The sequence below is a fragment of the Vipera berus genome, assembly GCF_964194415.1.
Source record: "Vipera berus genome assembly, chromosome: Z".
Classification (NCBI taxonomy): domain Eukaryota; kingdom Metazoa; phylum Chordata; class Lepidosauria; order Squamata; family Viperidae; genus Vipera; species Vipera berus.
Window position 1 is genome coordinate 43,469,899 of NC_138205.1, and position 13,994 is coordinate 43,483,892.

General features: G+C 38.8%; 1 long non-coding RNA gene across 1 annotated transcript; it reads left to right on the forward strand.

Annotated features, from left to right (window-relative positions):
- Nucleotides 1-2,602: 2,602 nt before the first annotated feature.
- Nucleotides 2,603-11,800, forward strand: LOC308679157. Its single transcript, XR_014028713.1, has 3 exons — nucleotides 2,603-2,716; nucleotides 3,356-3,542; nucleotides 11,474-11,800. It is a non-coding gene; the product is annotated as an uncharacterized lncRNA (long non-coding RNA).
- The last annotated feature ends 2,194 nt before the right edge of the window (nucleotides 11,801-13,994 follow it).

Genomic DNA, 13,994 nt, shown 5'->3' on the forward strand with positions numbered 1-13,994 from the left:
TCTTCCTTAAGTGTGGGGTCAGCTTAGCTTGGCCTCACAATCCATGTGTGTGTGCAAGGGTGTGTTTGTGCTTGCCAATTTATTAACATTATTCCAACATTGTGATGCAGCAGGAGTAAAGGAAGCAGATGCTCCTTGGTTGTAGTCTTTATTGTTACCTAGAGACAAGCTACTGGCATCTTCCCAGCTATTCCCCCCCCCCCCATTCTCCTAACTCAGTTCCCTCTGCACTCTGCAAAAGGAAATTTATGGTATGCCCACACTATGTGTTAACTCCTTCCCTCTTTGGCAGAGAGGCAACCAACCAGTGTGTAATTTGTACCAAGGCTTTCTAACACTTTAACCTCAGCATCTGTTTTTAATGCCAAAGGTCTGGGGTAATAGGCTGGCCTTGATATTTCTGAGCATACAGAAAATGCCTTCCCTTTCTCCTTCAAGAAAGCTGAGGGGTTGGAAGTCACCATTTCTCCACCATCTCTGCAGCTCAGCAAGGGGAAAGCTATTCTTTGGTGAAGTAGCACACACTTTGCATGTGGAAACTTCCAGGTCCCATCCCGACATTTCAGGTTATGACATCTGAAAGAACTGGATGGCCCAACTCCTTGAAGAACCAATGCCTTTCAGAAGGAATAGAAGGTCTAGACTAGACAGAGTGGTGATTTGGTTCTTTATTTGTTTATTGTGTAAGCAGAGCTATCTCAGCTAATTCTGGAGTGTGGAGAAAAGTCATTTAAACTCCAGCCATTTACCTGACAGAACACTATTCTACAAAATTAAATTGCAGGTTTAGAAGCAATGTTTTCAGGAAAGAGAGAAAGTTGTACCACAAATTGCCATCCGGTAATCTCTATCCTTTAAAATACACTGCAATCTAAAGCTATGGTTGGTTTGTTACACAATACTTTGGGCTATATTGTCTCCTATTCCACTTATCAAGATGTTAGATATCTTGAGAGAAAAATATGAGATACGTGATTTGTTGATGTTGTTGTTGATGATGATGATGATTACATAAGCATATATAGGTGGAACATGTGTAATTTTAGATCCAAGATTTAATTGTCCTTTAAATGCCACTGTGTTTCATTTTTCTTTTTTCAGAATGTGAAAATCCAGTTTTGTGGTGTCTGGCAGCCTTCCTGTTCTGTCTGCCAACTAAAACCTTGGATGTTTGCCCTTAAACGCTGTCTTGATTCTACAAGACACTATTTCTTATTTGGCCCTTACCATAACACGAACATGCCTCAGTGACACTTCTTTCTGCCATGGCTTCATGAACCCTGCATTTGTCTTATCCTCAGCCCACTCTTGAGGCAAATGAAGGTTTTTATTTGTTGCTGTATTACAGTAGTGTTTTTCCTCATCTCCTGGTCATTTGGTTGCTAAGGTGATTCGAGATGCTATCCAGTTATCCTAATTATTTTTGTGTCTTTAAAGTGCTGGCACAAACATCCTCTCTAGTATTGTTCTCCTTAGCCATTTTGATTAGGTAGGTAGAAACGATGGGGCACATCGCTTCTCCAAAGGTATAACTCTAGAAAGCATTTTTTTCATTGAGCTTGTCAGGTTTTATGTGAGCTTATTATGAACATGGGCTTAACATTTTTTTGAAAGCATATTAGATCTACTTTTAAAAAACTGGTTTAGCCTTCTTTTGAAGGAGTTCAGTGCTTCATAGGAAATTGATCTAAACTAGGAAAAAAGCCAAATTTTTCCAACATGGAGCATGGATTGGAAAGTGCATTGGGAGAGAGATCCCTCACATTACATGACCTCCCTTCTAGCATCTTATTTCATTTATATACTGTCTTTATTATTTTTATAACTAACTCAAGGCAGTAAACATACCTAATACTCTTCCCTCCTCCTAGTTTCCCTTCCATGTGAGATGGGTTGGGCTGAGAGACAGTGACTGAACCAAAGTCACCCAGCAGGCTTTTATATCTAAAGTGGGATTACAATTCAGTCTCCTGTTTTCTAGCCTGGTGTCTACTAGACCAGGGCTAGGCAACCTTAGCTCTTTTATGACTCGTGGACTTCAACTCCCAGAATTCCTGAGCCAGCCATGCTGGCTCAGGAATTCTGGGAATTGAAGTCCACGAGTCATAAAAGAGCCAAGGTTGCCTACCCCTGTACTAGACCAAACTGCCTGTAACTGCTAGCCATTAGTCATACAATTTGACAGTTAGCTCAACCCATTGTCTTAAGTATCTCTCTAAAAGATTATTGGTTCTTAGAAAAATAAGTGTCAGTAGAAAGTGACAATTGGTTAGAGAATAATGAAAATCAAGACAATCCACCAATGACTTGTCATGCATTAAATGTTAGAGCATCACAATTTGTCAGCCTCATTATTATGGCAAAATAGGGATTAGCAATGGAATCAGCACAGTTTATGCTGCCATACTTTTCTATCAGCTTAAGGACTGGTGGACCACAGCTTAATGTCAATATCTAGAGAAGTTCAGGGAAGCACTGGAGTGCAGTGGAGACTCTTCTAGAAATTTGCAGCTCTAGAAATCGCTTGGATATTAGGCTTCAAATGATAAATGCCTTTACAATTCCATTTTTTCAGCATTTCCTGTGTGATCTGGAAGGCATGCTATTGGGATGTGGTGTGAGATTCAAGGTAGGATGAAGTGAACAGAGAAGATTGCTCTTTAACTGGAAAAGGAATGCAAAGAGAATTTAAAGAAAGTACACTCAACCCAATTAGGTGGGAATGCTCATCTAAATGTGCTATTAGGTTTTCTTGGTATCCTATTCCTTACATAGATTGAGATATAAGAGTGTTTTGTGATTTTTAGTGGGCTGATAGTGGCAGTACCAGGCTGAATAGGAATCAAGAAGCATGCCATCTTGTACAGCTATGGAATTTTTCAGTATGGGCAACTTTCCTAAGTAAATGAAGGATCTATAGAATTATTTTCTTTACACACAATATATGCTGAAACTTGGTTTCATTCTGTACTAAGTTTGCATGGGGATGCAACTGCCCTGGATATGTAGATTAAAATCTGTAAGTTGCTGTTTCTGCAATGCTCAGGGGCATAGACAATATTTGAAGGCTTAAACTAATGTAGCTTGGAAAGTAATAATTGTCTATGTATTTACTGATGTACCACATTGGTATCTCTTATGTTTAGGGCTGCTCAGTGCTCTGAAATCAATTCTAAGGAAGCATTTCAGAGCCTGAATATAGTGTTTTCCTGGGAGCACAAGAACTGTCAAGGGCAAAGAAAATATGTCTGTTTTAAAGAGTTTTAGGCAGTTGGTATGCTTGAGCCCTTGTTTCTTTTTTTGTTATCTAATCCAAAGATTACTCAATCCTAAAATCTGTATTTATATTTTTCAGATCCTTACAACTTGTAAAATGCTTTTGGGAAACTGGGAAAATAATGGGAAGATTTTAGGCATAAACAACTGACAGAGAGGACAGTAGTTCATCATTAGCTTATCTCATAAATGACAGCCAAATCCAGGTTGCAAAAACCCAAGGAAGAAGAGATTAAAAGCATTCTAGAAGACTCCATCTTTATGAAGTAACTAATAAATTTGGGCAGGAAGTTCCTATCACAACTTCCAGTAGTCTGTACCTTATCCCTTAGTGTTGCATTAAAACTTCTTCATGTTTGTAAGAATCTTGAATCATACACTGAGGTAGAGAACTTGGTGCAAACACACCTGTAGCCATGACTGTGCAGTCTGTCCTAAGCTTCCATCACTCACAGAGTAGCACATCATAGTGGTTTGTTATAAAAGAAGAACAGTTTTAATTCTAAATAGCATCGTGGCAAAGGAGAATCCTTCTCTCTGTCAGTAATATTATAGGAATTCAAAAATGACCTCATCTGAGTGGCAATGTCTCAGATGTAACCAGTTACTTAGAGTTGTACAGCAGTTGCAAATGCAAGGCACTCCATCACTTAAAAATAAGGTCCGGCAACACAGAAAATACATGCCAAACACTGGTGGCTGGTTGGCAACTACATTCCCAGAAGGCACAAGTTGGAGAATGCTGCTTTCCAGCTATAATTTAAGTGTGGTAACTCTTCATTCCTTGCAATTTGCACAAGTGGCATGCAGGCACATACTGTTTACTCAGCCATATGGTGTAGCACAAGCAGACAAGGCTTCCCTGCATGCAAATGTTCTTCAGAAATGATTCAGAAATGCATATTTCAGCTTTTCATTAAAGTAAGTGTTGTTTTTTTCAGGTGTCTGTTGAAAATGAAGGGGGGAGGAGGAAATCCAGCTGTGCCTTTTTTTAAAGACTGGCATGGAACGTAAAAAAAGAAGGGCTGCTTTAATGAATAGCAGAGAGGTGCTGTGTTCATGCATTTCTGAAGCATTGTTTCTGAGTAGTTTTTGTATACAGCATCTATAGATGAATAGGAGAGAGATTGACTGATAGCGGGATAGATAGAGAGATAGAGATAGAGAAAGAGATTGACTGACTAATAGAGGGATAGATAGACAGACAGACAGTTACTGACTGATTGACTGACTGACTGACTGACTGAATGAATGAATGACTTTGTCGAGGATGAAAGTTTGGCAGCTATGTTCCTCTGCATTTCAACTTGCCTTTAGAGTAAGACAGGGAGGTGTTATTTTCAAGTGTGTTAGATGGAGAAAGAAAACTTCTACAGTTTCACTGAAGACCGTGAGAGCCTGAAACTTTTTCAAGGACATAATATCAGGTGTGGATTTGAAACAGACGGTTCCCATAACAAAGTGAACTTGTTTATATGGACTATGTAAGATGTTAAGGTTTGACTGGGAAAATTATTTTAAGTCTATAAATTGGTGTTGGAACTTCATACTTAGTTTTGCTTTGGCATAGTTGGTTTTGCTTCAACGTTACCGTGCAGTGTATTCAATAAAGAATAAAATTTTTGGAGACAGAATTTGGATTCTCGAGCTGGATATTGACAGACTTTTATAAACAAGTATATTTCTATAAAAAGGACATGGTGGCTCAGTGGGTTAGGACGCTGAGCTTGTCGATCAGAAGGTCGGCAGTTTGGCGGGTCGAATCCCGAGTGCTGTGTAGCAGAGTGAGTGCCTGTTACTCGTCCCAGCTTCTGCCAACCTAGCAGTTCGAAAGCACGTAAAAATGCAAGTAGAAAAATAGGAAACACTGTGGTGGGAAGGTAACAGCGTTCCGTGCGCCTTTGGCGTCTAGTCATGCCGGCCACATGACCACGGAGACATCCTTGGACAAGCGCTGGCTCTTCGGCTTTGAAACGGAGATGAGCACCGGCCCCTAGAGTCGGAAACGACTAGCATGCATATGCGGGGGAACCTTTACCTTTACCTTTATATTTCTATATATGCCTATAACAGAGGTAAGCAACCTTGGCTCTTTTATGACTCATGGACTTCAACTCCCAGAATTCCTGAGCCAGAAGTCCACGAGTCATAAAAGAGCCAAGGTTGCCTACCCTTGGCCTATATTGCATGCTTAAACATCTACATTTGTAAATATGCATTCTCTTCTTAATCCCACTAGTTTATTTTTAAACCTTTTGTATAATTGGTGTCTTTGGACTTTTAAAATGCCTATTATTGTTGTTATTTTAAAGCAGTAAGTTCATTTATTTTAATGCATTAATTATTGCTTTATGATATATCTAATGTTTCTGTAAAGGTAAAGGTAAAGGTTCCCCCGCACATGCGTGCTAGTCGTTTCCAACTCTAGGGGCCGGTGCTCATCTCTGTTTCAAAGCCGAAGAGTCAGCGCTTGTCCGAGGATGTCTCCGTGGTCATGTGGCTGGCATGACTAGACGCCAAAGGCGCACAGAACGCTGTTACCTTCCCACCGTAGTGGTCCCTATTTTTCTACTTGCATTTTTACGTGCTTTCGAACTGCTAGGTTGGCAGAAGCTGGGACGAGTAACAGGCACTCACTTTGTTATGCGGCACTCGGGATTCGACCCACCAAACTGCCGACCTTCTGATCGACAAGCTCAGCGTCCTAACCCACTGAGCCACCGCATCCCTAATGTTTCTGTACTATACTGTAAATTGAGATACACACACACACAAATACAACTTGTCTATTATATAGCATGCAACAACCAGTATGGAAATTCTTTTCAATAGAAATATTGGGATTTTTATTCTTTCTTTATACACCCTATTTCTGTCAGTGTGGGAATTGGTAGAAGAAAGTAATTCAGTGAAGTAATTAGTTCGTTAATATGCTAACATATAGGCATATATATGGAATTTTTTTCATGGCAAAAACATATTTGATTTTTTCAATAATTGACTGTAAAAATGTACTTTTACTGATGCGCCTCCTCTCTGTAATATTGCTGATAACCTCCCACAGCTTCACATTCATAGAATTTTTATAATTTATAGCACAGCATGAGTTCTAGTTTAATATAAATCCTTCTCTAGATTTATTACCTAATAAATGAATGGCCAGTTTTGGATGTCCAAATAAAGCAGAAATGCCTGCTCTCTTTGAAAAGTGGGCCAAAAGAGAGCAATGGAAACATACAGTATTATCCTCCATGCTCTGAACTTTATATGATGATCAGATTCTGAACATGATAATCAAGAATAGCTATCTACTGAAGTATTGCATATGTAACGTAGTAAGAAGAGTCTCTTCTCCCAATTCCATGTGTTCTTTTTTTAATGATCCATTCCAACAAGAAATCTTTGGACCCTCTCATGTGGATTTGGCCTTGGGTGGCCATTTCAGTAGGCTTATTCTGATGTATACAGTATTCACTTGGGACTATCATAACTTTGTGTCTTCCCTTGGTATGTTTCCAATGTTACTCATACCAAATTTACTCTTCTCCAAGATCATGTCTTCTGCATGAATAAAATTCCCATAGTTTTCAGTTAGCCGGACCATGAAACCTCTGGAGAACTGCAGGCTGGGGAAAGCTATTATTACACCACAGAATCATAGGTTCAACCTTCTTTCTGGGATCTTTCTTATTTGGGCTGGTCAGCAATAGCTAGACTGAAACAAACAACAAGCAATTCTCAATCTAAAAATAGCCCCAAGGAGAGTAACAATATTTTGTCACAATCAAGATGGTGTAATATAACGGAAAATTTTGTTATATTAAAAATCAAACACAGCCGTTAAATATTTGATTGTTTTTAAGTGAAACCATATATACGGGCAGACATTTTTTCTTCTGAATACTTGCCTTCATTAAAAAACAGAATGATGCAATGGCTAGACTCCACCTGGTCACCTATCAAGCCACTCCCTAGATATTTTCAGGGCTCCATACCATACTTAGATTATTGAGTAGAACCCCTTCCATTTTTTTATTATTATTGTTCTGGTGGCTCTGTAATTCTGGGGACCCTAATTTAGAGTATCCACATGCACCATTGTTTTAAGCTGACAATACTCAACCCTTATCAGCTCTTCTTTCCTCCTTTTCCCCCCTATCTTTCTCTCTTCTCTCCCCCTCCTTCTCTCTCTCAGCAAGTTTTTATGTGATTACAAGCACTGCATGGTAATTAGTGCTAAACTCATTTGCACAACTACAGTTAATTGGCTACAACAATTAATTAATGTGTTGGAAATTTGGCACCAGAATAAAAAAAAAAGTTTTTTTTTTCATCAAACAAAAGACAGAAGTTAAAAAAGAGAGATGGACAGACGGAAAAGTAAATTGACTGCACTTGGATTACCCTCATAGCTCCTTCCTCCAGCAAAAATACATTGTTGTTTCCAAACTACAGAGTCCTTCAAACTTTTGTTTGGTATTTGTCACTTTAAATTTTTTAGCTATTTATTTTTGACACTTTTACCCTTTATCGCCTCCCTTTTTAATTCATTCGTTTATTTTATATTTCCTTTTCCTCTTTTTTTTTTTTTTACAACTTAAGCAAACTCATTTCACTGATAAAATATAGCATGACTAATGAGTGGAGCATGTAGAAATCATTGGGAGAATGTCCTTGGAAGACGAATGCATTTTCAGCAGAATAATTAACTTAATTAACAAATTCACATGCATATTCATCAGGCTATTAATGTCTTCTCAGCTCAGCTTGATGAACATTGCGGTAATAACAATCTCATTTGCATACTGCATTCTACTGCTATCCAAAAAAAAAAATATTAAGCAACATACACAAACACACAGAAAAGAACACACTTTCAACACCTTCTCTTCCCATCTTTCCATCACATCATGTATTTGCATGTTTATATGTTTAGAATGAAGTTTGTTGATTTCAACATGGAACATGCATAAGTAGTCAACTGTATTTCATGTATGTGATGTGTGTGTGTTTGAACTTTCACTATGCCTGTCTCTCTCTATCTTTCCAATCTCTCCCTAGGGAAGCCTTGGCACGGGTTCCAACTTTTTCTTCACTCTTCCCCCGCTGCCAAGCGGCATCAACACAAAATTGCCATTTTCCCCAGCTCTCTATGGAGCAATCTTGAAAAGCAGTAAGGTGTGACGCCGAAGGACTGCCAACTCGGCAGCAGTGCCTGCGGAAAAACCGCAGAATGGAGGCAGAGAAATAGGATGGTGGTGGGTGCTGTGTTTTTTTTTCCTACTGGCGCGTGGAGTGATTGGGAGGAGGGGTGGCAAAGAAGGGGGGGTTGAAAGAGGAAAAAATAACGTAGCAGCTGTCGGCCTAATTCCACTAACACTCTGCTTGTGGTCATATTAGAAAAACAGATTATACTCCTTTGTGGCACTCATTTATTCCTGACATACGTTAACATTCTATATCTTAATTCTGCCTGCCTTTAGTTTGACCAGTGGACTTTGGGGCCAGGTTTTTTCCCCATGAAATATATTGAGGAATATGGAAAGCAAAAAGAAATAATTGTTTTTCTTCTTCTTCTGTCATAATACTTCATAAACCGTTGAATTCATTTGACAATAAGAGTTCTGAATAGGTAATTGTCAGGACTATTTTATCTAAATGCATTTCACTTATCAAACTCACTTCCATAGCCACAGATATGGTGATAGTTCCTAGCTTTGATGGGAGATAGTTATGGATAAAAGTCCCTGATGGTTACAAGTGGCTACAGGCAATTTTCCCCATTTCTGCCCTACAGATGTATTTGGACTACAACTCCCAGAATTTCTAGAGTTGGAAATATTCCTGAATGCCCTTACTTCAGGGCAAGGCTATTGATCATAGCCTCAAAGCTTATGATCTAAAGTCACATTTCTGAAGCTAAGCCGGCTTAATTATGCTCAAGGCTCTTAGAAGCCAACGCACGGCATCCTGGACTTCATTTTGAGAGGATGGCTGGATGTAGAAAAATGCAATGAATACATGACTCACAAATGGATCCAAGCCAAATGTACAGTTCATGAAAACACTTCTGGATAAAATATCAAATATAAGCTGGCAAGAATGATAGCTATCTGGGTGTACCCTCTGATGCACAGTGGATAGGTGAAGAACCTTATCCAACTCACCCAATTTCCTCAAGTCTGCCAATGGTTGTCTTAAAAAATGCTGCCCCTCAAGCAAAATGCTATTCTCCCAAGTAAATCCTGCCTCTGTCTACAGTCTCCACCCAGTTTCCTAAGGAAATACCAAGTAGCAGAACACCTCTGTGTATGTATTGAATGTTCATTTGTTGGGATTCAATATAAGAGCCAAGTGTTTTGCCCTTTCATAGGTCTTTCCCCTCACTGCTTGAAAAGGGACATTTACATCCAATGTTGGTGCACCCATTCCCCCAATAAATAAATCACTCTGTTCTGACCAAGTGGCCCAGAAGACAAAATTCTGATCATGTCAGGCAGCTTAATAATGCATGCGGGCCCATACTTAACTCAAATCATGTGCTTCTCGGTACTCTCTTATTCTCTGGTAAGAATCTCTGCTTTAGTTTCTCCACTGATGTTTTACAATAAGCATGGTTCACAATCAGAGATGGAAAATGATGGGAAACAAAGTACTTCCTACTTACTCACTCACTGACCACCTCACCCTTGATCTTCCATCTTCAGGGTTCCAATTTCACTATTTTTACAGGTAGTCCTTGTTTAGCAACCACAGTTGGGACCAGCAACTCACTCATTGAGTGAAATGGTTGCTAAATGAATCTGTGACTGTGCTTACAATCCCATTTCAGCTTTGCTTAACATATCTGCAAAATTTGGTCACAGAGTTTCTTTTTCATCACTATCACTGCAAATGGTCACTAAATGAGGTAGTTGCCAAACAAGGTCTAACAGTATTTACCTCCTGGGGCATGCACACCTTCAGCTTTCTTCTCTCTCTTGCTTCCTAAAAGTATCTGACAATGGCTTCTTCTGGCCCCAAACAAGAGCCATTCCAAATTGAACCAGACGTTTCCTCCATTTACCTTAGAGCAACTACAGTTTCCCCTTCCACACACAGAGATCCTCCCACACCCCACACCCATCATGAGGCATTTCTTTTTCTTTATTGCAGAAGGAGAGGGAAGGGAGAATTTCACAAACACAGAGATGCGTATTTAGAGACATGAAGATACAATAACACATACACACCCTACCCCTAGGTTACTTTACATGGAATTGGAGCTGAATAACATGTACTGCCTATAGAAGAAATATCTGGCAAGACATAGGTCTGCATTTCACACAGCTCCGTTAGACAGCTGCAAATTTCTGTTTAAATTGTTACTCTTTTGTTTCATTAGTGCACCTAGCCTTTTACATAGGAGAACAGATCTTTGTTCAGATCAGCTTAAAATTTGCAGGTAGGTCCAAAATACAGAAGGGAGGCAGGATTGTTTGCTTCTATTTTAGTTTTAAGTGTGCCTTAAATAATGAGAGATCTCGAACACACAGTGTTCTGCCAATACATTAATTGTTTTCTGAAGGTCAGTTTTCTATTCCCTAAAGACTTGTTTTACTCGATCTATCAACATTTCTTCTCTCCTTTCCACCTGCCTACCTTTTATAGTCATGTGAGATTTGAAGTCAGGTTCTCAAAGTTGTATTCCCTAGCCTTAGTCCAAGCTGGCATTCAAACTCATTCTGCTGCAGGATCATATTTGAATTGCCTTTTGACAGTAACTCAAGACAGTGTGTGACTCTGAATGAATTGCACGTATATAGTGAATAGATGTTTTAGAGCCAGCTAAAACCCTAACAGCTGCATTGCTCATGGGAGATTTAACGTGTGTGTGTGTGTGTCTGTGTGTGTGTGTGTGTGTGTGTGTGCGTGCACGTATTTCATAGCTAAGTTATTAGGAGAATGGGATGAACAGATATCTTTCCCTCAAATCTTTGCTAGTGCAGTGTCCAATTCATTTAAATCCTTCCTTCCAATAGTATAATGCCCACTTTATTAAGAAAGGTGAAGAAAGATTTCTAAATATAATAACTGGGGATTCCACATTTCCATATGCACAGTCTGGTTCCAACTTATTTGATACATGCATCTCTCCTTCCTTATGTGTTCAGAATCTCTAGTGTACTTTTTTTTTCTTTTTCTTTTTTTCATTCAGAGACCTTGTCACCCTTAGGGGAAGCCAACTGATCCCTCCCTATTCAATAAACAGCAAACTGGCAAGTGAAGGCCCTGCAGTATCTCATGGAAAACATAGATCTCCAGGGTTCAGTATTGTCTAGAACATTGAATGATGTGGTTCTTCAGACAACGTTGAAAGAGCATTACAAAGATTTTGGGAATTTACTTTTTAGTGTTATTAATGCAACTTTCTGTTTAGATTAATTATTGTATATTACATATTTATAACCCAACTAAGTTCTTGAACTTTGTTGAAGAAAATAATATGATACATATTACTAGCAAATGAATAAAGAAACAGCTTCTTGGATAACAATCTGAATTATTCCCAAGTATGTTTCCTCCACTAGGGAAAATCCAAAACTTCTTTGCTGCCATCTAATGGTTGTTTTGATTTCTGCACCTCACATCCAGTAGAACTACATCCACATCTCTTCGTTTTCACTCTCTTCAAATATTCTTCCAGATGGATCGTGGCAGAGCTGTTTATGTAACCTCAAATCTCTTTCCCCCCCCACCTGATCTCAACTTCCCACCATTTTGAACTGGAGAGCACAGGACCTTTGTAGAATAAGCTCTATAAAGTCTGATTATAATGTTAACAAGAAAAACCCCATCCTCACTCTATCAGAAAAAAGAAAACCCCAGCTTTGTCCAAGTATGTGAAGCAGCCCTCTCCATTTGACTCCATTACTTACCCACTGTAGCTGCATTCCCTCTCCCCATCTAATAAGTGAGCCTCAGCCTTAGCTCTGACCTAAGTAATTTGTAAATACAACTACCACAGAAAACAGACAGCATGCAGTTCGTATACCTTTCAAAAAAAGCAAGCAGTATAAGCTATTCCTTCCCAGATCCATTACATGCACTTGTGGTGCTTTACTGCCATTTTCTAATTCTATCTTATGGAGCTGATGCAGTGAGGTTTGTTTTTTTTTCCTTTAAAAAAATGGTATTTGGGGCATGCCTTACATAATTATGCAGAAAGGCTCAGAAGGACCTTTGTACCCAGCTTTGAGGGTGGTACTCAATTCTGGGCAACTTTTCCAAGCACATTTCCCATCAGGTTGCCAGCACACTGCATTCTCTGATTGTCCTGTGCCGAGACCTGTTGCTTAGCAACAATGAGTACATTCATCTTTAATAAATTGCTGGCACCATGATGGCAAAGAATGTAGGGAGGGGGAGAGTAGAGAGTTTGATTTGGGTGGCTTTTTTTTAAGGGAACACCATGTGGTTTGCAAAAATGAAAGGGGAAGAAAAGATTAAAACATTTTTAAAAATGCAATCTGTTGACATGGACTAGCCCAGATTGAGTCAGCCCATGGATGAGAATAAGCTTTCACTAGCTACATGAGAATAGCTACTCACAAACATGTGACATGTATATTGTGCATATCTATAAAAGGGCAGGGGTGGGTAGGTTGAGGTGTGATGCTCCAAACTGTGTTTCATATTTGGAATTAGAACTGCCAAGAAAGTGTGGTGGGTGCTAGCCATGCAACCAACTCAACCAGGAGAAAGCCAATATTAAAAGACTGAAATAGTGTTCACTGGCAAATATATCTGCTTCAACAGCTCAGTCCAGAGAATATGATAAAACCTATATGGAAGAAATGCTGAAGGATAGAATCATAGAATCAAAGCTGGAAGAGATCATGTTGGTGAGCGCATCCCAAACCTGGGTAAATTACTCAAAGTTGGATAAAAGTGCTTTTTCTTGGGTATTGATATCCAAATCAATTACCCATCACAACACGGACTTTTAAATTGATTTAAAGATTGCCACGTGTACTAAAATATATTCAAAAATCTTCCAAATATTCCTATTAAGTTAAAAATTGGTGAAATTATCAACAATAATTTGTTGAAATGGTAGTTAAGATCATTGATTGATATTGTTTTTATAATACAGGTAGTAATTGAGTTATGATCATTTATTAAATGACTGTTCAAAATTATGACATTACTGAAAGAAGGGATTTAATTTAAGATTTATCAAAGTTAGATAAGACGTTCTTTCATTTCGGTAATGAAAGATGATAATGGGGTTTTTAATTATGATTTTAAATGTTTTTATTGGTTTCAGTGGGACTTTGACACAATTTAATTCTTTTTTAATATTTGTATTTATTTGTATTTTATTGTTGTTAGCCGCCCTGAGTCCTTTGGGAGATAGGGCGGCATACAAGTCTCATTATAAATAAATAAATAAATAAATAAATAAATAAATAAATAAATAAATAAATAAATAAATAAATAAATAAATAAAGGAAAAAGATTGGGAAACATTGATTTAGGCCAGTGATGACGAACCTTTTAGAGACTGAGTGCCCAAACTGCAACCCAAAACCCACTTACGTATCATCGGGTGCCAGGTGGGCGTGGCCCATTGGGTGGGTGTGGCCCATTGGGTGGGCATGGTCCATTGGGTGCACGTGGCTGCAGTGGTAACAGCAGACTGGGTGGGAGTAAAAAGTTCAATCAATCAATTCCAA